General features: G+C 32.7%; 1 protein-coding gene and 1 pseudogene across 1 annotated transcript in view; one reads left to right on the forward strand and one right to left on the reverse strand.

The window, feature by feature from the left end:
* Positions 1 to 24,379, forward strand: part of LOC114296412 (ketol-acid reductoisomerase, chloroplastic-like) — a 121,672-nt gene that overhangs the window by 60,431 nt on the left and 36,862 nt on the right. The window lies entirely within an intron of this gene.
* Positions 6,230 to 6,859, reverse strand: LOC114296415 (protein JINGUBANG pseudogene; annotated as a pseudogene).

The following is a 24,379-nucleotide window of genomic DNA, read 5'->3' on the forward strand; positions in this document are numbered from 1 at the left end:
TCACCGGGAGTCATTTCCAAATGAGAAAGCATGGAGAGCTAAAGCACCATTGGAGCTTGTCCATACCGATGTGTGCGGACCTATGGATACACCAACTCATGGACGTAACAAATACTTTATTATCTTTGTTGATGATTTTACTAGAATGACTTGGGTGTATTTCATGAGACAAAAGAGTGAAGTTTTCTCTATCTTCAAGAAATTTCAAAATCTTATTGAAAGACAAAGTGGTTGTTTGATGAAAGTATTGAGAAGTGATAGAGGCGGAGAATACAACTCAAATGAGTTTATGAAATTTTGTGAAGATATTGGAATGGAAAGGCAATTGATTGTTGGGTACACTCCACAACAGAATGGTGTGGCAGAAAGAAAGAATAGAACCATAGAGGAGATGTCCAAGTCTATGCTACATGAGAAGGGGCTACCCAAAACTTTTTGGGGTGAGGCCGTGTATACAGCAGTTTACTTGATGAATAGATGTCCTACAAAAGCTCTTAAGGATAAAACTCCATTTGAAGCTTGGAGTGGAAGGAAACCATCGGTGAATCACTTGAAGGTGTTTGGTTCCATTTGTTATGCTCATGTTCCAAAAGAAGTGAGGCACAAGCTTGATGAAAATAGTAAGAAATGCATCTTTGTGGGTTATAGCTCAAAATCCAAAGGCTATAGACTCTTCAGTTTGGATAAAAAGAAGGTGATTATTTGTAGAGATGTTCTCTTTGATGAGAAGGCGTCTTTTGATTAGAAGGAAAAGAAAGTCCAAGATCAAAGCATTACTTTCAATGAAGAATCAGAAAGTCTACAAGTTGAAGATGTTGCAACTCTTGAATCTCCACAAAGATTGTCACCAATTGCTAGTTCACAATCTTCTTCAAGTTCAAGTTCAAGTTCTTTATCTCCAAGTTCAACTCCAAGAAATATTAGGAGTCTTAGTGATGTGTATGCAAGATGCAATTTATGCATTGTTGAACCTGAAAATTTTGAAGAGGCAATTAAAGATGAAGCATGGAAGAAAGCAATGGAAGATGAAATTCATGTGATTGAGAAGAACAAGACTTGGGAGTTAGTGGAGAAACCGAAAGAAAAAGAAATAATTGGTGTGAAGTGGATTTTTAAAACAAAGTTCAATCCGGATGGCTCTATTCAAAAGAACAAAGCAAGACTTGTGGCAAAAGGGTATTCACAACAACCTGGAATTGATTTCCAAGAAACTTTTGCTCTTGTGGCTCGACTTGATACAATTAGAGCTATCATTGCTTTGGCGGCTCAAAAGGGTTGGTTCTTGCACCAACTTGATGTAAAGTCAGCATTTTTGAATGGGAAATTAGAAGAAGAAGTGTATGTTGATCAACCTCAAGGCTTTGTTGTCAAAGGCAAAGAAGATAAAGTGTACAAGTTGAAGAAGGCTTTATATGGCCTAAAGCAAGCATCCCGGGCATGGTATAGTGAAATTGATGCTTACTTCAATGAAAAGGGTTTTCAAAGAAGCAAAAGTGAGCCAACTTTGTACATCAAGAGGCAAGGTACAATCGGTATTCTCATTGTTTCACTTTATGTTGATGATTTGGTTTTTATCGGTAGTGATGAAAACTTGATTGGAGATTTTAAAAAGGAGATGATGAAGAAATATGAAATGAGTGATTTGGGGCTATTGCATCATTTTTTAGGCATTGAAATCCACCAAAACAATGGTAGTGTTTTTATTTGCCAAAAGAAGTATGCTCAAACACTTCTTGAGAAATTTAAAATGAAGAATTGCAAAGCAGTTGTTACTCCCTTGAATGTGAATGAAAAGTTGTCAAAGGAAGATGGAAGCAAAGAAGCTGAAGCATCTTGTTATAGAAGTTTGGTTGGAAGTTTGTTGTACTTAACTGCTACAAGACCGGACATCATGTATGCTACAAGTTTATTGTCTCGGTTCATGCACAGTCCAAGCCAAATTCATTTTGGGGTTACAAAAAGAGTGTTGAGATACATTCAAGGTACACTTGATTATGGAATTTTTTATGAGAAATTTCTTGATGCAAAGTTAATTGGATTTTGTGATAGTGATTGGGCCGGATGTGGTCATGATATGAGAAGCACTTCTGGGTATGCATTTTCTCTTGGATCGGGTGTAATTTCATGGTTATCCAAGAAACAACAAACTGTGGCACAATCATCTGCTGAAGCCGAATATATTTCAGCATCATTGGCAACTACACAAGCAATTTGGCTAAGAAGAATTTTGGATGATTTTGGTGAGAAGCAAGGTGAAGCTACTCCAATTATGTGTGATAATAAGTCTGCTATTGCTATGGCAAAGAATCCTGTCTACCATTCTCGTACCAAACACATTGTTATCAAGCATCATTTTATTAGAGAAGCTGTGGAAGATGATGAGATTCAAATCAAGTATTGCAAGACTGAAGATCAAGTTGCGGACATCTTCATCAAAGCTCTACCAAGGGACAAATTTGAATTTTTTAGAGAAATGTTGGGTGTCACACAATATGGCATTAAAGGAGAGTGTTAAAATTAATGCCATATTTACATTAGATACATTGGATACATTGAGTTCATACATTCTTTGTATTCATGTATTTTTATATTCATGTATTTTATATTTATTAAGTACATTGTCTAGATTATATTCATGTACCTAATTAATTACAAGGTTGTTTAGGTTCATGGATCTTATTCATTGAACTTATGTATAACCTTCTCTATATAAAAGGATGTAAGCCTATGGGCAAGATATATGAATCAATAAGTGATAAAAATTCAATACAAAATATAGTTCATTATAAAGAGAGTTTTATCAAAAGCTAACATCCCTTTCACACTAGATCATTTAGTATTTTTGTGAAAGCAACATGTTGTACAAAAGCAAAAAGGGAAAATAGTGGAGTCAAAAGTAGTGAAACTGGTTGTTGGAACATATTGGTTGGTTGATGTCTGAGTTTCAATTTCATAAAATTGAAGATAAGTGTTTTCTGTGCTTATGACAATTTATATGTATTTATAAATTGGGATTTTAATTAATGCAATTGGTGTGTTGCTTCCTTGATATTTAGGGTTTAAAGAAGCATTTCATTACAATAACTCAGAATGGATGACCATACATAGCTACGGTTGCTTTTTTTTTTTTTTACACAAAAAATTTCCTTACAGTGAGAGTTGATTAAAAATTGTGAATCTAGAATTCACTAGGGAAAATGGTATTTGTCACTTGGATATATAACAACCCTACATTGGAGATGAAGCATTTTGGTGACATATGCTGATAATATATAACAATGCTCTTTATTGATGATTATACTTATTTATATCTTAGAAAAATGAGATTAAGCTATACGATAAATTTGATGAAATCATGAAAGATATGATATTCATATTGTTTTTTTAGCCTCACATTCGTCTTTTGAGAGACATGATGACAAAAAAGAATCGAAAAGTTACAATGAGTGTGAATATCATTTCTCAATCGAGTAACTATTAAGATCATTTTTAGTAGATTGTACAATTGCAATTGTGTTAGTGTCATATTTTAACAAAATATAATGTCAAAATATCATATTTTAAGGGTAAATTACATTGGCCCTCCTGTGAAATTTAGAGAAAATACAAGTAGCTCCACAGTTTTCCAATAATTATACTAAGCTCTCTTTTAATAAGGTTAAATAGACCAAAATTAATGCAGGTAGGATGAAAATACAATATATATATATATATATATATATATCTTTATGGCTAACAAATTATAAATGAAAACGGAGCTAAGTGTCTTGTGAATTAAAACTTTAAGGACACCTAATGTAATTATGTTAAAATTATGAGACTTTTTGTATTTTCGTAAGACTTTTTGTATTTTCGTAATTTTTACCATAAGATATAATTGTGTACCTAATTGTATGGGTTTGTAGTGTTTTTAAATTAAACTTTTATTTAAGATTTTTTAATAAAATGATTAATACATTAAAAAACTTTAATTCATTTGCTTAATTTGAACTTACATTAAATAAATTAAATCAAATTTAATGGTTTATATTTTTTGATAGAATGCTTTAAAGTTGCATTTTGAATTAAAATTATTTAATATGATGGTTAGTATTTTTTTAAAATAAATTTTAATTTTATATTAATTTATTAGAAAAATTGCATGACATGACATTTTTAGGATAGTGCAATAAATTTAAATAGGTTAATGATCAAACATTCATTGTGTTAAATTTGGCACAATATTTTTATCATAATGGCATGATAGATAATACATTAATAAAGTGTATTTTTTTGTGTTCATTGTGTTACATTTTAACAATAGCATAATAAAAAGTAAATTGCCGGATACTATTTTTTTTGGAATAAAAATGTTTGTTTTTCTTGTGTTATGCTTTGGGGCCATCATTTCATTGTGATATATTGGCATATATTCAAAATTTTCTCAATATAATGGACTTGTTTAATGTAACTTTTTTTAAGTGTCTATATATAATGGACTTGTTTAGTGTTTTTCTTAATTTAAAATATGATAATAAGAAAATGAAGCTAAAAACACTCCTTCAGGCGAGATCTTGAATTTATTAGCATCTATCGAAAATATAATGAACTTGTTTTGTGTAGCTTTTCAAATATAACAAATAATAGTATAAAAAGTAAAATATCACTTTCTTGGCTTTTAGGTAATAATTTTTTTTTTTTTTTTTTCCAGCTATTCACCAAACACTCTGACAGAGTTAATAAAAAAAAAATTAAATAACTTCCAAAGCTGGACCAAACAGAGCAAATGCTGATTCTATTATTATGCCTTCGTTTGGAATGTGGGTTGGCTTTTTAATTTTTTGACTATTTTAGTCTAGGGTTAAAAAGTAACGTTTGGAATAAATGCTTTTTTAACTTTTGTGAGAAAAAAAATAAAATGATTATGATTTGGATGTAATGTTTTCTTTTATTGACTTTTTAATCTATTTTGTCTTTTTGTGACTATTTTAACTCAGGCTTTTTATGCCAAACAAAGCCATATGTGTAGTTTCTAAATTTCTTGGTTGGCATATGCCATATGTTTATGTATATATATATATGCTAGGTCTATGTATACTTAAGAAGTGGTCTGTTGAAATTATAAGAAGTTACAAATTTTTATTTGAATTGATGTGGACAATTACAATAAACAAGAAGTTATAGGTAGTTTATGCGGAGATTTTTTTGCACAATAAGGTGTCGGTTGGTAATTGGGTTGGGTTGGTTTTTTCTGATTAAATTAGCCACAAAAAGATAAAATAAGTTAAAAAGTCAATAAGATAAAATGTCACATCCAAACTATAATCATTTTATTTTTTCTATCACAAAAGTTAAAAATATCAAAAAAGTAAATCCAAATTAACATTTTAGCCTAAGCTAAAAAAACTAAAATGCCAACCCAACTTTCCAAATGAAGCCTAGTGTTTGGTTAAAATTGCGAAAAATTACAAATTTTAATTTGAATCTGATTTGAACAATTACATGAAATTAAAAATTATACGTAGTTATGTAGGGATATTTTGAGTGAAAAAAATGACAGACCATAACTCAAGTGCATACTTTATATAATATAGTATTTATATGTGATGGTTTATAAACTTTTCAGAAAGACTAGGGGATTGGGGGAGGCAATACTTGGGGAAAATGTTTGGAGATTATTTTATTTTTGCCTCTATACTTTTACATGATTTTTAATGACTTTTTAGACTACTCTTATTTTCACACATACTCCCACACTATTTAAGTTACTATCAATTTTGCTCTTTTGATCACATTTGAAACGGAAAATGTTAAAAAAATTACATTTTGACCCCAAATTTTAAAAGAAAGACGCAAATCCATCATTTTTTACCAGCAAACCACCACTACTTCAAGCCCTTCTATCTCCTTCGTCATAACTCCGTTTTGCCTCATTTTTATGTCTTGGATTCAACTCACGGTCTAGTTTTTCGTATCACATCTCACATGTCTCGTTCTTCCTCCTTTTGCATGCTATCGAAACTCCGAAAGTTGATAAAAAATAGAAAACTTTTTTTCTCATTTTTGACTTTTCTTCAAGCCATCTTTCGAACTTCATATCTTTCTCAATTATTGACGGTTCTACTTCATTCTTTCGCCATTCTCTTCACCTCACTTCCTACTTCGCCCTACACTACCTTGCTTTCTCACTTCTTCGTGTAATGGGCGGTTTTTTATGCCAAAAGTTGTCTAAAAACTAATTTTGAAAATTTCAAAACATTACAACCCATATGGTGCAGTTCTGTGAAAAAAAGTGTTTGGTACCCTTCCCTTGCATCTCTTGCCACCATATCTTGACACTCCTATCTGCAGAGTTGGTGAAGACCAACCCATCAAATCCGGCAACCAACGCATTCACCGCGTCATCATGAACATGAATCAATTCCAAGCATTTCAAATTTGATACTCTCCAAACCTTTATTGTCTTATCCCGAAAAGCTGAGTATAACAAAGATTTATCTTCACTCAAACTAAGGCACGAAATCACATCAAAATGTTTGATCCAAACTGTACTTTGATTCCTTCTAACCTCAACATAATTGCTCGGATTGATCGAGCTCTTTATATAAGGTTTCAACGTGGGTAATGTCCCGATTCGTTTGTGAATTGTTGGATTATTCGCAGATACTTTCCATAATCGAATCTTCCCATCTTGATGGCCTGTGAAGATGATTTCATTTGCAGTTACAATGGCTTTAACTAATTCACTATTCGATTTGAACCTAGAAAACTCTTGATTCTTCTATACCCGAATGTTCTTGCTATCAGAACTAGTGTATAACAAGTTGCCAGAGGTGGCAAGCGAGTATATATGGCCTTCTTCGCGAACAAGAGAACCCATTAGGCTTTTGTATGAATAGTAATCGTCGATTTGAACGGCGTGAGAGGACCATGGAGATTTCGATAATGGCAAGAATTCCTCCCAGGAAGTCGTGTTTGGTGAAGAATTGTTAAGAGGGCTGGTGTCAACATTGCTGAATCAAATCGATTCGTCTATGGGTTGGAGAAGTGATAGGAGGGTTTGTTTGCATCTCTCTTTTGAAATTTGGGGCCAAATGTAATTTTTTTAACATTTTCCTTTTCAAATGTGACGTCAGGGGCAAAATTAATAGTAACTTAAATAGTATGAGGGTACGCATGAAAATAAGAGTAGTCTGAAAGGTTCATTGAAAATCGTGTAAAAGTATAGGAATAAAAATAAAATAATCTCAAACGTTTGAAATCTCATAGAAATGATCAGCACATTTGTACCCAGGAACAGTTGGGCTTGATTTCAATAAATATATAATATGGATGAATCATATGTCTAGTGTTAACGATTATGGTCTTTAATTATGATTGATTAAAATATTAGTTATGATTTATTATAATATTAATTATTGTATAATTACAACTTATTATAATATTAGCTATGATATTATTTTAATTATAATAAAAAATAATTTAAATTATACTTTATATGATATTTAATTATAATTAAAAAGGATGTAATTGTAACATTTGTCATCGCTGCCACCACAAAAAAATTTATAAAGGAAAATTATAAATACATCCTTGAGGTTTGTTTGAAATACAAATCGCCTCTTGTAGTTTGGAAAATTACAAATATCTCCATGTCAGAATTTTTAATTTAACAGAATTAATTGAAAAAGTAAAATTTTTAACTGTTCACTTATACAATAATAAAATTATCTAAATTATTAATTGAAATTTTTTTTAATATTATTAAAAACTATTAATTAACTTGATCATTTATTAATAAAAGGACTAATTTATTATGAAATTAGAAACCTTATAATGTAATTTTTAAAATCACATGAGATAATTTATAATTTACGTAAATCTTAGAGGATGTGTTTGTAATTTATCCTATTTATAAAAAGAGGACTAGTTTGTACTTGAGAGACTAGTACAAATACATAGTAGTACTTGATTTAAAAAAAAATAAAATTTGGTAACGTTAAAGTAATTGGTTGCGATCATAATAACCAATCGAAAATTGTTTGAGGGCCCGAAATCAACGGCTCGAATTTGGCTCGAAATCCAAAACGACGTCGTTTTGGGTTTCAAATTTTATTTTATTTTATTTTTTTCTTCCTTTTCTTCCTTTACCTGTTATAGAGGCGAGGCGAGAGAGAGAAAGGAGATGAGAGAAAAGAGAAAGAGAGAGAGAGAGAGAGAGACAGAGAAGCCTTCGATCGGTGGAGGGTAGCCGTGGAACTGATGGTGATCGACCAGAGCTAGGGTTTCGATGATGCAGAAGAGGTCGGTAGAGTCCAGATTTGAGGCGGTAGGAGAAGGGTTTTGAAGAGAGAGGTGGTGCGGTGGGCGTTTAGAAGAGAGAAAGAGAGAGAGGGGCAGCGGCGGCAGAGGGAGAGGTGGTGGTCAATCGGCGGCAACGGAGGCGAAGAGAAGATGAGACAGAGGGTAGTTGATTTTTGATTTTTGAATTTTTTTTTCTAGTGGATCTAATTTTTTTTTTCTCTTCTTTTTTCTTCTTCTTCTTCTGGTTCCCCTTCTTCTTCCTCTTCTCTTGTTCTTCTTCTTCTTCTTCTTCCAATGAGAAAGAAAAAAGGAAAAAAAAATTTGATATCCAAAACGACATCGTTTTGAGTTTCGAGCCAAATTCGAACATGACTATTTTGGGCTCTGTAGCAGCGTTGATAACCAACTGTCCATATCAAATAGTCTGTACTTGATTTTGACTATTGAGACAAAGTATAGTTGCAGTGTAGAACATAGGTATATGCAAATTGAAGTGAGGACCACTCTACACATTTGAATAAATACAACTTAGCCACCATCTGCAAATCAAATGGAAGTAGTTGATGTGGTTTTTGTTGACCTTTCTATGGCAATTAATGGACACACCTTTTGTTTGCACATCTTCTATTGAAGCCAATAAATTATAATTCTTACAAAATATATAAACAACATATGATATATATATTTCAAAATGAAATTGAGAAATTCCAAACATATATAGGTCTTTATCTACTTTCTATTAAAATAGACAAAAGAAAGTTGGATAAAGTTGTCAATATATTTATACTAGGGTAAATTACATTGACACCCCTTGAGGTTTGGTCTAATTACTACCCACTCCTTAACGTTTTGAAAATTACATTTTCACCTCTGTGGTTAATAGTCTCATTTCACAAACCTCCTACTTATATAAAAGGTAATAACTCCTAATAAAAAAATAGAGAAAATTACATTTTAAAAAAAAAAAGGAAAGGGGAAAAAAAAAAGTAAAGCAAAGCAAAAAAAGAGAGAGTGCATGAGTTCAATGTCTTCATTCCATCTAAATAATCACAATGATAGGGGGTTAGTGTAATTTCCCAAACGTCAGGGGGTGATATGTATTAAACCCAAACCTTAGGGAGTGTAAGTGTAATTTACCCTTTATACTAATGATAACTTGTGCTATGCACGACATGTAAAAAAATTAAATTGGATAACGTTGTCAATATATTTATACTAGTGGTAACTTGTGCTATGCACGGCATGTAAAAATATTAATAATATATTTTTATACAAAATAATATAAAAACGTTAAATTTTTGTATGCAAATTATGAAAATAATAAAGATTGAAATTTACAATTTAAGTCCCACAATTTTATCATAATTTATTTATTATTTTTTAATTTCTCACAAGTTTATGCATGTAACTTTCAATCCCCCCTTATTAGAATTGTAAACTTAGTTGAGGTCAACCCAAACAACTTGAGTTGAGGTTAAAAAATTTTAAAGATTGAACAACATAATTTTTAATTAAATGAGAACCTATGCAAAAATTCAAAAATTCAAATTAAATTTAAGTGGACTTGAGCAGAAAAACCAAATAACCTGAGAAACCAAAACAAAATTATATATAATATATATATAAATTATTTGCTAATTTATTTTTTAAATAATAAATAAAATTAATTAAAAATTTAATATTAATGAACAAAAGAAAAGCAATATACTTAAAATTTCCAATAGAATTTTTCTTGAAAATATTTTAAAAATACAACTTTTAGAAATCGATCATCGAAGAATAACAGGTTGTTTGGAAAGTGTCATATTAGCTCACATTTATTTATTTATTTATTTTTATTTTTTTTATCTATTTTGGATCACATCACATCTCTACTTTTTTACATATATTTTCATAAAAAGTAAAAAAGTATACTAGCACTTCCCAAACTATTATTAAAAAAATTTACTTTTTATAATGGCATAAATAATTTAAATAGGATTTTTTAGAAATTATTTTTAATTTAAAAATTACAATAAAATATTAAATAGAATAAAAATAAATTTCTTACAAAATAAAAGTGTTTGAATAAAAAAAGGTAAGAAGCAAATTTAGTATGGTATTTTCATTTAATCTGAAAATAATTTTAGATGAACAATAAAATATCACCTATAACCCTCTTTTTTAAAATAAAAAAAGTTTAACGAACTATCACTTTTAACAAATAAAAAAAAATTAACGTTTCTTTCTAATTTATTTTAGCAAAAGTAATTTTTAACAATTTGAGCTAAAAATATCTTTATTCTTTATTTTAATTGACAATTGAGATTAAAAAAAAAAATCTAACAAAATCTACCATGTTTGGTAAGTACAAAAAAAAGTTATATTTTGTTCTTTTGTTAAATATATATATATTAAAAAATATTATTGCTCAAGTCCTTATAGTTTAGAAGGATATACTTTCTTTTTTTTATAAAATTTAAAATAACAAAGAAAAAAAATTAGTAGCGATTAATAATTTGAACAGATGTATAATATGACATATGTGAATATTGATCTCATTCTAATTGTAATAATATAATTTGAAGAAGAATTTAAATTTAAATTTGAAATTTTATTTTATAATTTAATAAAGGATACAAAATTTAAGAAATGAATATTGATCTCATTCCAATTATAGTAACATAATTTGAGTAAGAATCCAAATTTGAAATTTTATTTTAAAAATATAAAATTAATTTATAAACCAATCATATTGTAACAGTATTAACAAAAAATTAAACAAAATAAAAAAAATGAGAAAAAATAATTACAACTTTCAACCTTAATGAAATGACAATATTTTGCAATTTAAAATCGTTATAATTTTAAATTTAAATTAATGGAATGCTTTCCATATTTAGTGCTCTCAAATTCAATTTTTGAAATGGATTAGTATACTTTCTATTTTTTATTTTATATATTTGATACACTTTCTATTTGAAAGTCATAAATTTAGAGATATTAAATATATATATATATATATATATATATTGCTTGAATGAGAGCTATAAAAGATTTTTTAAATTATTTAAAATCAAAAAATTAGAAATTTTAGTTTGAGATTGTTACTCCCTAAAAATTTCGACAGGGTATATCTATTTATACAACAAACCCACTTGATAGACAAATACATATTTGTAGCTAACTATTCCATACATCTAGTTCCATTTAATCCCAAATGCCAAATGCATGTTGTTCATATCTCAATGCCCCACTTCCAATCCCAAGCATGCATTTTACAACAAGTATAAAATAGAAGCCAAACAGATAATGTGTGCCCTACAGGCTTACAAATTTATCCAAGAACATTCTTAGTTACACAAAATGGAGTTTCAACTCAACGCAAATACAGCCTTGGGCTTACATTCAATAAATAACAATAAAACAAAAATGAAGCCTCAACTGCCTCAACTCAGAGTCCTCCTAAGTCAGTACCGGAGGCATAGCACCTATACCTGAAATGGTTTGCTTTATAGAGTGAGCCATAACCCAGTAGAGATATACTATACAACATATGGACCATGACAAGACTAAAGAGGAGTATGCTCATGCCATGTTCATGATAAAACAATTTATCTCTCTTTTTATAAAACATGCAATGCTGAGATGCAACAACAGATATAAAATCATTTCCATTTTAAACCATATATGTTACATGAATACAGGCTCTGTGAATCTCTAGATGAATGTCTACAAGTAGGCCTAAATGCACTACCACTGTCATTTTTACCAGTAAATTGGAATGCTCGACACCTAACTGCGCGGTTCTACACCCCCTACAAAGATTCACCAAGTATTCATCTTTTTGCAAGCAGATACATTTCTAAACATTTCTCAAAAACATATACATTTCCAATGAAATGAATGTAATGCAATGTCCAATGCAACAAATAAGGAATGTGGTTCAATTTACCTAAGTCTCATGCATTTCTACAACAATCATGGCTATCCTCCACCGATAGCCCAAAACAGATATTTCTAAACAGATATTTAAATAATTAAATTTCATTTTTTTTTTGATAAATGCAATCTATTCTATATCTCATCAAATATAAACAACAACACTAGTTTTCATATCACAATCATGTCCGGTAACCTCTCAAGGTCCATTTCTAACCATGTCGATTTTATTCAAACAGATACATTAAGCAAAATAATACCGTTAATGCCCAAGAAAACATCATTTTCTTTCCAAAATCATTCTCCAAACATTATTTAATTATGACATCCTATTTTGATCGGAAGCCCCAAAAGTTAAGCGTAATTCCTTTGTTTTCTTTAAAAATGCTCTTTTGGTCACAAACCGGTAAAAATTTCAAAACCAATCGAATCGAAGTCCATTTTTGTTCAAATTTAAAACATAACTCTTTCATAACCTTACAAACATATTCCAAGTCTCAAAATTTCTCTCTTAAGAAAATAAATCACAAATTTTTCAAAAATTCTAATTAAATTATAAACAACTTTAAAGCTCCATATAATTAAGTAAAAGTACATAAAGAAGTGTAGGAAAAATCCCTACCTCAAGCTAGAAGAGGAAACAAACAAACAAATCCTAATTTTTGACTTTGTTGGATTTTGATCTCCACCGGTCAAAACGTTACTCTCACCAAGCTCTTCACTTTGATCTTAAGAACTATTGTTTAAAACCTAATAGATTTTGGTAGATCAAAGATTTTATGTGATAAATGTAACCCAAAAAAAAAAAAATCGGAGAGAGAGAAAGAGAGAGAGAAAACCGAGAGCTAGGAGAGACCAAAGAGAGAGAAAGAAGAAAACAAGGGGAAAAGTGTTCTGCCAGAACAAATGAAAAAGAAAGGAAATAAGAGAGGAGATAGAGAGGCCCAGGTGTTACTGCTTTCAAAATTGTTTTTTTTTTTTTTTCCCTTCAATACAAATATCTATCTATATATACATATATATATATATATATATATCAATTAAAAGTATATTTTAACATCATTAATGACAAAAAGAATATAATATTTTTCCATCACAAAATATATTTCGTTTGATGGTGCATACCATAAATATTTATAACTCTTTCAAGATTACAAAATAAATAATAACAACAAAAATAATACATGGTTAGAAACAAATCATGATTCAATCAATTGGATCCAAAATGAATGAAGTTTAATAATTTAAAATAAATCTCCAACTGAGATTAAAATATAAATAAATTTTAAAAGACTTAAGGTGGTCCCCACCATTCACATAATTCAATATGAACCAAAATGATTAAGTATGGGCTAATCAAATAAAACCCAAAATTGAATTTATATCTCATTTATTACTCAAGACCCAAGAATCACTAAAACTAAAACTAAAAAAAATAATTTTGCCAAGCAGGCCTTATGAAGTTGAAATAAAGAAGTAATTCAATTTATTTTTACCAATTCAAATAGAATGGTTCACAACACCACAACAATAATAATAAGGGCAAAATTCAATTTGATTCAACTCGTTACAGAGATATTAGAGTTCCCACAAGACTTGTGGTTAGAAACTCCCTTTTATTTATATATATATATAATATATATATATATATATGATATCATTTGGCTACAATTTTAAAAAACAATGTTTGGAAAATCTTACCATTTTAATGCAATAAAGTATTATATGAAAAAAATTTAAGGAGCATACTCAGGCTTATTTTGACAACTAAGAAAAAAGTCAATTTATTAACTTATTGATTTATTTAAGTCACATCATCTCTATTTTTTTATAAGTTTTTTTTAAAAAAATCAATAAATAAATAAAAAAGTCACCTCCCAAAATAGGTTTCAAGTTGTGGATTAAAACCTTCTATGGCCCCATTTGGTATAACTATGGGAAAGTGATTATAGATTATACCTTAACAGATTATAACTTATGAAAAATCTAAAAATCCTCTAGATATTGATTTGTGATTATGTAACAATTTTAAACAGTATATAACAATCCCAATCAAACAATCAAGACAAATCAACACAACGATTTTAACGTGGAAAAACCACAATTGGACACCTCCAACTGTGATTAAAAAAACCACGGGCAATAGCCACAAAACAATCCACTAAGAAGATTTAAAGGAATTACACAGGTATACTCTCAATTACCTAGCGAATCCACGCCTAATTGAACCAACCTCTATGTGCCTCTTCTAACCCCGTCTTCACCTCGGAATTGTCTTTACGATGAGCCACTCCGGAATCCACCAAAGCTTCAGGCTCGAATTCTTCAGAATCCACCGAAGAACAACTCTCTCTTTTGTATAGAATAAACAAACAAACCTTTGATGTATAATCTTTAAACTATGAGTTGAATACTCAACAAAACATCAAAGAAAACTCACAAAATATCCCCAGATATAAACCCTAGAACTCAAAAAGAAAATCTGGAGTAGTCATCCTAAAATCTGACCCAACATGCGAATTTATAGAATCTGTCCCGCGATCTCCGCTCGAGCGCCCAACAGCCCGCTCGAGCGCCTTCAGCAAAATATGCGCGTGATATAACAGAGGTCCGCTTGAGCGCTAGATAACCCGCTCGAGCGCGAAATCACACCGCTCAGTACTTTTACAGGCGACCAAAACTTCTGGAACCAGGGATTCTCAACGCGAGCGGGGTAAAGTCCGCTCGAGCGGACCGGCAACTTGGAATGGATTTTTGCATTTTGCTTCAGGGGCGCTGCCCCTCAACCCCGCCGTGGTGCTGCCCTGGACCCGCCAAGGGGCACTGTCCCCTCGACCCCCGCGAGTTGACCGGGCAGCTCAATCCCCGTCATAATCAGCGAAGTAGCAATCTTGAAAGCATTAGCATCACAAACTTCTCTGAAAGGCACAATTCGGGTTGGATTCGCATCAAAACACTCATAGCCTCACTGAAATAAAAGTGCGAAAATAAATATAATTGAAAGGAGTTTTGTTAAACGGGGTTGCCAAGAATAAAACCTAACAATCTCTCCCTTTGGCAATGCCGTGACAAAACACGCCTAACAAATAAAATCCTAAACACCTCAACCCATTACAGCCAAAAAAAGCCAACTTCTTTCTCAAGGTCTTGATCTGCAAAACAGTTATTAGTGTCACAATCTCCAAAACAACTATTAGTCCCACAAGAGTATATGAAAAAGTAATAGACATATGACACGATTATCTTGAAACATGAGATGGAAAACATGAATAGATGAAAACTAAGACTCATGAAAAACAACTCTCAAACAACAAAAATAAGATCATAAACCACACAAACAAAAATATGACGATGTAAAAACCAGGAACATACAAGAAGGAAATAATTAGCAAACAGTGCATAGCAATTTGCAAAACAATTAAAGCCAATCCCCCTTACCGAACATATCAAAGTGTTTATGCTAAACAACTCTTGCAATGAAAAACCAAACTCCCTTACCAACCCAAATCAAGATGAACCAAACTCCCCCTCACTAAAAACAACCACAAACACTGAAAACAGTGAACAAGAAGAAAACGACAAAAATAATATGGTGGAGCAAGCAAGAAATCTCAGATTTGTACCTTAGAACACACAAGATTATCCAAGAAATACAATTACTTGAAAACACAATGTGCACAACCTCTAGAAGATTCCTCATAAAAGAAAGTGATGCATTATGTGAAAAGCATAGATCCCATGATAAAAGTGTGTGTGTGACTCTTGGAGTTCGACAAACACTAAATTCAATCCTAGTAGTGATATGAAAGCTGGACCTCCGACAAGAGAATCTAAGCACAACAAAGGAAAGTCAAACCACTAGGAATCAAGGGGTATTTGGTGAGTAAAGGCGAAGGCTCCCCCTCAACCAACGAATCTTTTCTTTCTTTCTTTTGCACATTTTTTCTTTCTTTTGCATATTTTTTTCTTTTTCTTTTTCTTTTTCTTTTTCTTTTTCTTTTTCTTTTTCTTTTTCTTTTGCACAATCATTGCCGGCTGACACGCTCAAGAGTATGGAAACCGAACCAGAGAAGCATGGATATAATAAGGATGGCCTGGTTGGTGACTCTGAGGTAGCCTTTTCCTCATGGCTGGACTACAAAGAATCAAGGGGAAAGCCGTGGAGGTGCAAAAAGATGGAAGGTGGTTAAGAGACTCAACATCACCCATGATATGCTAGTATAAGTCAATTTCTCTAGAAACGCAAAAGATCAGTGACAGAAGTCCATAGAAAAAAATAATCACTAAGGCGGAAGACTCCAATATTTGCTAATCCAAGAGTGTGTACAAAATGAGACATACTAATCAAAAAACACACACTCCAAAACAAATAATGACCACAGAAAGCACACATATATTAACATGTAATGGATATTCTCATCAATTCCAATATGCACCAAGGACCACTCAAAATTTCAAGCTTGCAAAACCATACTAAGAAAATCTTTTGGGGATTTTTTTTTTTTTTTAAATAAAGCAAGACAAAAAAATGAACAAGTACACATTTTTTTTTCCATTAAAAACAACACACAAAAACCCAAAAGCTAAAACAAATAAACAAATTAACACAAGTCAAGTTTTCTCACCCAAACTGCTTTAGTGCGAACAAAGTTGTGAGAATTGTAGTTTTTGGGTGGTGTCTTTACGTTGTGGTTCCTTTCCCCTGCAATATGAACCCGTCTCGACATGGCTTCCAACTTCCTATTCCTAGGTCTAGGCAAATACACTTTCCCATACAACTTATAACGATAAGGGCGAATATGACCATGCATACCACAATGATGACAAATAAAAACAGGGTGTACCTTCTTTTCTTTTACCTTACCAACTCTATGAAGTTTGAGAAGTCCATCCTTATGTTGAATTTTTTGTTCTCCCTTTCCTTGAGTTCTTGTATCATGAAATGTTGATGCACTCTGTTTTTGCTCTTTCTTACCACCAAAGCCAATGCCACTCTTTTCAGAACAGATTTGTTGAGACCCAATGATATTGTCTAAAGTCTTTGATCCTTTGTTCCAAAAACCAATGGTAACCATGGCACACTTGAGTTCTTCCTCTTTCTTGATCATTAGTTCTTCCAAAGCAACTTGTGACATCTCGAGATTCAATCTTTTCTTCATACATGGCATGGGTTTGCAGTAGCTCATTCCTCTCTGTCTCACAAGTCAACAGTTTTGCACAGAGAACTTGTCGGTCATCAGTTACCTTGATGGCATTAATCCTGGCCTCGGAAATCTCCTCCTTCAGTTTGACATTCTCACTTTCACATGCTTTGAGTTTCTTTGTGAGTTTATCATTCAATTTGAATAAGTTAAGAGACTCCTTATACAACTTTTCATATGCTTGCTCAAGCTCTTCATGATCACTCTCCGAGGATTCATCATCAGTGATATTCTCAACTGACCTCTTCGGAGAATCTGTTTGTCTTTCAACTTCGGAAGCCGCCATGAAAGTAAGGAATTGTTTATGTCTCTCTTCGCCTTGGTCTTCGTTGTCACTTTTATCTGCATCAGATTCTGATTCATTATCCCAAGTGATAGTGAGGGCTTTCTTCTTCCTCAAACGAGTAGGGCATTCTGAAGCAAAGTGGCCAAATCCTTGGCATTCATAGCATTGGACTTTTTCAGAGTTCCCTTGTATCTTTCCTTTCTCCTTCTTGGCAATAAAATTAATTTTGAGTTTATCTTTACCTGTAGATTTATGAGTATGAGTAGATTCCAAAAGATTAGGATTCTTTTTCAAAAAAGATTTTTTAAATTGTTTAACAAAAGCAGCTGTAATCTTGGAATCTATCTCACAATCCTCATCAGAATCCTCTCCAACTCTATGAGCACTACTAAAAGCAATATCTTTTTGTTTCTTTTTGAAATTCCTATGTGCCTCATAAGTTTGGAGATTTCCAACCAACTGATCTAGCTTGAGGTTGTCAACATCTTGAGCCTCCTCAATAGCCGTAACTTTTGGTTGGAACCGATCGGGCAAGGATCTCAAAATTTTTCCCACAACTTTGGATTCTGGAATTTTTTCACCTAAATTGAAGCTGGAATTTACAATGTCATTCAACTTCGCATAAAATTCATCAAAGGTCTCACTATCTTTCATTGAAAGGTTTTCGAAACTAGATGTGAGCCTTTGAAGTTTTGAGTGTTTAACAGAAGGAGTGCCCTCATGAATAGTTTGTAAGATATCCCAAGCCTCTTTTGCAACTTCACAATTACAAATACGACTAAATTCTTCAGGTGGGACAGCGCAAAAGAGAGAATTGATGGCTTTACTATTCCAGCTACTATTTTGGTAATCAATTGTGTCCCACTTATCAATTGGTTTGGGGATTGTAGCTCCATCAACGGTAATTGTTGGTTCGGTCCACCCATTCATGACAGATTGCCAAACTTTTTCATCTATAGATTTCAAAAACGATCTCATCCGAGCTTTCCAAAAAGAATAATTGGATCCGTCAAGTAGGGGTGGTCGAACCATAGAATTTCCCTCACGAATTGAATCCATTATTAAAAATCAAACAAGATCTCGTTCTAAAAGAATTTTTTTAAAAAAAAAAAAAATAGAACGACCTACTCTGATACCAATTGAAAAATCTAGAAATCCCCTAGATATTGATTTGTGATTATGTAACAATTTTAAACAGTATATAACAATCCCAATCAAACAATCAAGACAAATCAACACAACGATTTTAACGTGGAAAAACCACAATTGGACACCTCCAACTGTGATTAAAAAAACCACGGGCAATAGCCACAAAACAATCCACTAAGAAGATTCAAAGGAATTACACAGGTATACTCTCAATTACCTAGCGAATCCACGCCTAATTGAACCAACCTCTATGTGCCTCTTCCAACCCCGTCTTCACCTCGGAATTGTCTTTACGATGAGCCACTCCAGAATCCACCAAAGTTTCAGGCTCGAATTCTTCAGAATCCATCGAAGAACAACTTTCTCTTTTGTGTAGAATAAACCAACAAACCTTTGATGTATAATCTTTAAACTATGAGTTGAATACTCAAACAAAACATCAAAGAAAACTCACAAAATATCCCCAGATATAAACCCTAGAACTCAAAAAGAAGATCTGGAGTAGTCATCCTAAAATCTGACCCAACATGCGAATTTATAGAATTTGTCCCGCGATCTCCGCTCGAGCGCCCAACAGCCCGCTCGAGCGGCTTCAACAAAATATGCGCGTGATATAACAGAGGTCCGCTCGAGCGCTAGATTACCCACTCGAGCGCAAAATCACACCGCTCAGTACTTTTACAGGCGCCCAAAACTTCTGGAACCAGGGATTCTCCGCTCGAGCAGGGTAAAGTCCGCTCGAGCGGACCGGCAACTTGGAATGCATTTTTGTATTTTGCTTTAGGGGCGCTGCCCCTCGACCCCGCCGTGGCGCTACCCTGGACCCACCAAGGGGCACTGCCCCCTCGATCCCCGCGAGCTGACCGGGCAGCTCGATCCCCGTCATAATCAGCGAAGTGGCAATCTTGAAAGCATTAGCATCACAAACTTCTTTGAAAGGCACAATTCGAGTTGGATTCGCATCTAAACACTCATAGCCTCACTGAAATAAAAGTGCGAAAATAAATACAACTAAAAGGAGTTTTGTCAAACGGGGTTGCCAAGAATAAAACCTAACAACTTATAGTTGTGAGCATAAGCTGGTAACCTGTTTGGTGTAGCTGTGGGATTATAGATTTAAGCAGCAGAGTAGTGTTTGGTAAATAAGTTGTAAAATAGCTTTTTGTTGTGTAATTGTCATTTTTGCCCTTATGAACAGAAAATTTGTAATTTTGTCATTTTCTTCTCTTTAAATTTTGAAAAAGTTATTTCATTAATGGAAGTTGATTAATTAGTACCTAATTTGGTACATTTCATTACCTCAAATTTATTTTTTATATTTTTTATTTTTTTTAATAATATTGAGTTGACAAGGGAACAAAAAAATGTCATTGCAACAAAAATACAATAAATTACTATTAAGGCAATAAAAATAAAACTTCATACATATTTAAAGATCACCTAATTTCATTTGAAAATTGACATACAAATATTATGTCTCCTTACTTCCATCTCGTTGTCATCACAGTCAACATCATTTCCATGGCGTGCTTATTGAGACGAAGATCTTTCATCTTCATTAGACACATAATCCGTAAATCTATCATAAGAGTCAAATGCAATATCACTTAACTCACTTCGTCGGATGAAATTATGAATTCCCATTGTTGCACAAACAAGTTTGACTTGGGTCGCCCAGTTGTAGATTGGTGGGATATCCTTTATCATCGGTCATCTTGCTTTCCAAACCCCAAACGTTCTTTCTATTACACTTCTAAGTGATGAATGTGCTTGGTTGAATTTTTCTTGTGCATTTTAAGGGGGTTGACCATGTTCAAATTGAGCTAGATGGTATCTCTCTCTTTTGTAAGGTGCAAGATATCCTTTCATTTTTGGATATCCAGTATCCACCAAGTAAAACTCATCTATTTTAAAATTGCAAAATGAAATTAAAGTAAGCAATTATAAATGTAAAAATAAATATGGAGATGTGAGTGTGGTGAATCTACTATAGCAATCAAATATAAAACAATTACCTCCTTGTGCTTTTGGAAAATTATAACTAGGATTCCTAATTGTATCCAAGAGACCAAAGAGAGAGAAAGAAGAAAACAAGGGGAAAAGTGTTCTGCCAGAACAAATGAAAAAGAAAGGAAATAAGAGAGGAGATAGAGAGGCCCAGGTGTTACTGCTTTCAAAATTGTTTTTTTTTTTTTCCCCTTCAATACAAATATCTATCTATATATACATATATATATATATATATATATCAATTAAAAGTATATTTTAACATCATTAATGACAAAAAGAATATAATATTTTTCCATCACAAAATATATTTCGTTTGATGGTGCATACCATAAATATTTATAACTCTTTCAAGATTACAAAATAAATAATAACAACAAAAATAATACATGGTTAGAAACAAATCATGATTCAATCAATTGGGTCCAAAATGAATGAAGTTTAATAATTTAAAATAAATCTCCAACTGGGATTAAAATATAAATAAATTTTAAAAGACTTAAGGTGGTCCCCACCATTCACATAATTCAATATGAACCAAAATGATTAAGTATGGGCTAATCAAATAAAACCCAAAATTGAATTTATATCTCATTTATTACTCAAGACCCAAGAATCACTAAAACTAAAACTAAAAAAAATAATTTTGCCAAGCAGGCCTTATGAAGTTGAAATAAAGAAGTAATTCAATTTATTTTTACCAACTCAAATAGAATGGTTCACAACACCACAACAATAATAATAAGGGCAAAATTCAATTTGATTCAACTCGTTACAGAGATATTAGAGTTCCCACAAGACTTGTGGTTAGAAACTCCCTTTTATTTATATATATATATATATATATATATATGATATCATTTGGCTACAATTTTAGAAAACAATGTTTGGAAAATCTTACCATTTTAATGCAATAAAGTATTATATGAAAAAAATTTAAGGAGCATACTCAGGCTTATTTTGACAACTAAGAAAAAAGTCAATTTATTAACTTATTGATTTATTTAAGTCACATCATCTCTATTTTTTTATAAGTTTTTTTTAAAAAAATCAATAAATAAATAAAAAAGTCACCTCCCAAAATAGGTTTCAAGTTGTGGATTAAAACCTTCTATGGCCCCATTTGGTATAACTATGGGAAAGTGATTATAGATTATACCTTAACAGATTATAACTTATGAAAAATCTAAAAATCCTCTAGATATTGATTTGTGATTATGTAACAATTTTAAACAGTATATAACAATCCCAATCAAACAATCAAGACAAATCAACACAACGATTTTAACGTGGAAAAACCACAATTGGACACCTCCAACTGTGATTAAAAAAACCACGGGCAATAGCCACAAAACAATCCACTAAGAAGATTTAAAGGAATTACACAGGTATACTCTCAATTACCTAGCGAATCCACGCCTAATTGAACCAACCTCTATGTGCCTCTTCTAACCCCGTCTTCACCTCGGAATTGTCTTTACGATGAGCCACTCCGGAATCCACCAAAGCTTCAGGCTCGAATTCTTCAGAATCCACCGAAGAACAACTCTCTCTTTTGTATAGAATAAACAAACAAACCTTTGATGTATAATCTTTAAACTATGAGTTGAATACTCAACAAAACATCAAAGAAAACTCACAAAATATCCCCAGATATAAACCCTAGAACTCAAAAAGAAAATCTGGAGTAGTCATCCTAAAATCTGACCCAACATGAGAATTTATAGAATCTGTCCCGCGATCTCCGCTCGAGCGCCCAACAGCCCGCTCGAGCGCCTTCAGCAAAATATGCGCGTGATATAACAGAGGTCCGCTTGAGCGCTAGATAACCCGCTCGAGCGCGAAATCACACCGCTCAGTACTTTTACAGGCGACCAAAACTTCTGGAACCAGGGATTCTCAACGCGAGCGGGGTAAAGTCCGCTCGAGCGGACCGGCAACTTGGAATGGATTTTTGCATTTTGCTTCAGGGGCGCTGCCCCTCAACCCCGCCGTGGTGCTGCCCTGGACCCGCCAAGGGGCACTGTCCCCTCGACCCCCGCGAGTTGACCGGGCAGCTCAATCCCCGTCATAATCAGCGAAGTAGCAATCTTGAAAGCATTAGCATCACAAACTTCTCTGAAAGGCACAATTCGGGTTGGATTCGCATCAAAACACTCATAGCCTCACTGAAATAAAAGTGCGAAAATAAATATAATTGAAAGGAGTTTTGTTAAACGGGGTTGCCAAGAATAAAACCTAACAATCTCTCCCTTTGGCAATGCCGTGACAAAACACACCTAACAAATAAAATCCTAAACACCTCAACCCATTACAGCCAAAAAAAGCCAACTTCTTTCTCAAGGTCTTGATCTGCAAAACAGTTATTAGTGTCACAATCTCCAAAACAACTATTAGTCCCACAAGAGTATATGAAAAAGTAATAGACATATGACACGATTATCTTGAAACATGAGATGGAAAACATGAATAGATGAAAACTAAGACTCATGAAAAACAACTCTCAAACAACAAAAATAAGATCATAAACCACACAAACAAAAATATGACGATGTAAAGACCAGGAACATACAAGAAGGAAATAATTAGCAAACAGTGCATAGCAATTTGCAAAACAATTAAAGCCAATCCCCCTTACCGAACATATCAAAGTGTTTATGCTAAACAACTCTTGCAATGAAAAACCAAACTCCCTTACCAACCCAAATCAAGATGAACCAAACTCCCCCTCACTAAAAACAACCACAAACACTGAAAACAGTGAACAAGAAGAAAACGACAAAAATAATATGGTGGAGCAAGCAAGAAATCTCAGATTTGTACCTTAGAACACACAAGATTATCCAAGAAATACAATTACTTGAAAACACAATGTGCACAACCTCTAGAAGATTCCTCATAAAAGAAAGTGATGCATTATGTGAAAAGCATAGATCCCATGATAAAAGTGTGTGTGTGACTCTTGGAGTTCGACAAACACTAAATTCAATCCTAGTAGTGATATGAAAGCTGGACCTCCGACAAGAGAATCTAAGCACAACAAAGGAAAGTCAAACCACTAGGAATCAAGGGGTATTTGGTGAGTAAAGGCGAAGGCTCCCCCTCAACCAACGAATCTTTTCTTTCTTTCTTTTGCACATTTTTTCTTTCTTTTGCATATTTTTTTCTTTTTCTTTTTCTTTTTCTTTTTCTTTTTCTTTTTCTTTTGCACAATCATTGCCGGCTGACACGCTCAAGAGTATGGAAACCGAACCAGAGAAGCATGGATATAATAAGGATGGCCTGGTTGGTGACTCTGAGGTAGCCTTTTCCTCATGGCTGGACTACAAAGAATCAAGGGGAAAGCCGTGGAGGTGCAAAAAGATGGAAGGTGGTTAAGAGACTCAACATCACCCATGATATGCTAGTATAAGTCAATTTCTCTAGAAACGCAAAAGATCAGTGACAGAAGTCCATAGAAAAAAATAATCACTAAGGCGGAAGACTCCAATATTTGCTAATCCAAGAGTGTGTACAGAATGAGACATACTAA

This window comes from Camellia sinensis, chromosome 2 (assembly GCF_055761805.1).
Source record: "Camellia sinensis isolate YWXY chromosome 2, ASM5576180v1, whole genome shotgun sequence".
NCBI classification, from domain to species: Eukaryota; Viridiplantae; Streptophyta; class Magnoliopsida; order Ericales; family Theaceae; genus Camellia; species Camellia sinensis.